Here is a 2,217-nt window from a genome sequence, read left to right on the forward strand (position 1 = left end):
AAGCAATCTTCCCACCTCAGCCTCCCAAGTAGCTGAGACTAAAGGCATGTGACACCACGCCCAGTCCCTACTACTTGTTTTCAAAAAGGGTAAATGTTAGAGTACGTAGCATTTGTTTTATCAATAACCAAGCAAATCTATTTTAGTAAATATTCCCTATTAAAAAAAAGTAAAGCTTTCATACTGATCTGTCTGAACAAATTTCTTCTTCTAAATTATAAATTTCAAATTACAAAAGTCTCTGAATTCTAAAACTTCAAAATTTTTAAACTATTATTAAAATGCTTGTCCCACTGCCTTGAGTTGCATCTCCCAAGAAACAGACTCTGAGATAAAGGTTTTTGTGCAAGTAGTTTATTTGAGAAGTACTCTAGGAAACATCTTTAATCAAGTAAAGGATGCCAATAAAAGATGCATTATGTAGCCAATTATGACTCTAGGCAACTGGGACTCAAGCCTGCTGGAGATCTCTGGGAGAACGTATGGAACATTTCTCAGAGTTAGCTTGCCTTAAGTATGAAGGAACTAGGATAATTATACCACAACTTCTGTAATTCATTATTTAAGGAAAAAGAATCGATGATGTTTAAAACCCAAAATGTAAACAGCTTGTCAGAGGTATTTGAACCAGAAGAACTCCATCTTGAATAAGGGGTGGGTAAAATAAGGTTGTAACCTACTGAGCTGCATTCCCAGGAGGTTAGGCATTCTTGTCACAGGATGAGATTGGAGGTCAGCACAAGATAGAGGTCACAAGGACCTTGCTGATAAAAACAAGTTGCAGTAAAAAAGCTAGCCAAAAGCCACCAAAACCCAAGATGGCAACAAAACTGATCTGTGGTCGTCCTCACTGCTCATTATACACTAATTATAATGCATTAATATACTAAAAGACACTTCTACCAGCGCCGTGACAACATCAGAACCCTATAAGGTCTAAAAAAAGGAGGAACCCTTAGTTCCAGGAATTGCCCACTGCTTTCCTGGAAAACTAATGAATAATCCACCCCTCGGTATTCAATCCCCACCACTCTATAAATTCTATCCATCATTCAAAATCCATTTAAATGCCACCTTCCCCATGAAAGCGTTGTCTTCTGTCCCACCTCAAACTAGAGGTGATTTTTCCAACCTCTAAATTTGGTCTTAGTGCTCTATCATCTGACACTATTATGTAACAAGTAAGAACTTGGTTTTATGCAAAATCTTAACAGCAACTCTTTCAAAAGGTTCTAAAAAACCCTATGAAGTAGTAGAGGGTTTCATTTACAGAATGAATAAACTGTGGATCAGAGAATAAATTTACTCAAGAAGACAGGTACTAAGTAGCAGAAATAGGAACTGAAGCTAGGCCAGTCTCCAGAGATCACTCTTAACTATTACACTATATATTTGTTATTTTTGTATTGACTAAACTCCATCCTATCAAACGAAAGTACCACAAAGGCAGGAATGATCACTGCCTATATTCCTAGTTATCACCTAGCACAGGGTGCACTTCCATACAGTAGATGCCCAAAGATTTACTAATCTAATCACCTAGTACAGGGGGACTTCAAAAGGTTCATGGAAAAAAAAACAAAATGAAAAGATAAAAATATAAACACCATTTCTCAATATAAGTTCCATCAAGTTCAAGACACTTTTGTAAGCAATGGTATCGGCCATTTAGTCCAGCCCCAAGCAACTGAGGGGTCCTGAGGATTTAACCATGTCAATGCAGTCTTTTTTACATTATTTACTAAAGAAAAAAGTGGGTGCCTTTTAAAGATTTTTAAAAGTAAGAAACAAAAAGAAGCCGGAAGAAGCCAAATCAGGACCATAAGGTGGGTGCCTAATCATTTCCCTGAAAACTCTCAAAATATTGTCCTTGTTTGATGAGAGGAGTGAGCGGGGGCACTGCCATGGTGATGCTTTCCTGGGCATTTTTCTGCTAAAGCTTTGGCATTCTTAAAATATACTCATAATAAGCAGAGGTTATATATCACTCTTCGGCTCTCCAGAAAGTCAACAAGCAAAATGCCTTGAGAAATCCCAAAAACCTGTTGTTCTGATATGTGCTCTTGACTGGTCTACTTTCACTATGACAGGACCAATTTCTACCTCTTGGTAGCCATTGCTTTGATTTGAAAGTCAGTGCTTTGTCATTAAGATCATACTGGTAAAGCCAAGTTTCAACTCCTGTTACAATCCTTTGAAGAAATGCTTCAGGATCTT

General features: G+C 37.5%; 1 protein-coding gene across 1 annotated transcript in view; it reads right to left on the bottom strand.

The window, feature by feature from the left end:
* The window catches only part of KDM6A (lysine demethylase 6A), a 197,883-nt gene that overhangs the window by 101,978 nt on the left and 93,688 nt on the right, over positions 1-2,217 (bottom strand). The gene's annotated exons all lie outside the window — the stretch shown is intronic.

The sequence above is a fragment of the Cebus imitator genome, unplaced genomic scaffold, assembly GCF_001604975.1.
Source record: "Cebus imitator isolate Cc_AM_T3 unplaced genomic scaffold, Cebus_imitator-1.0 Scaffold289, whole genome shotgun sequence".
Classification (NCBI taxonomy): Eukaryota; Metazoa; Chordata; class Mammalia; order Primates; family Cebidae; genus Cebus; species Cebus imitator.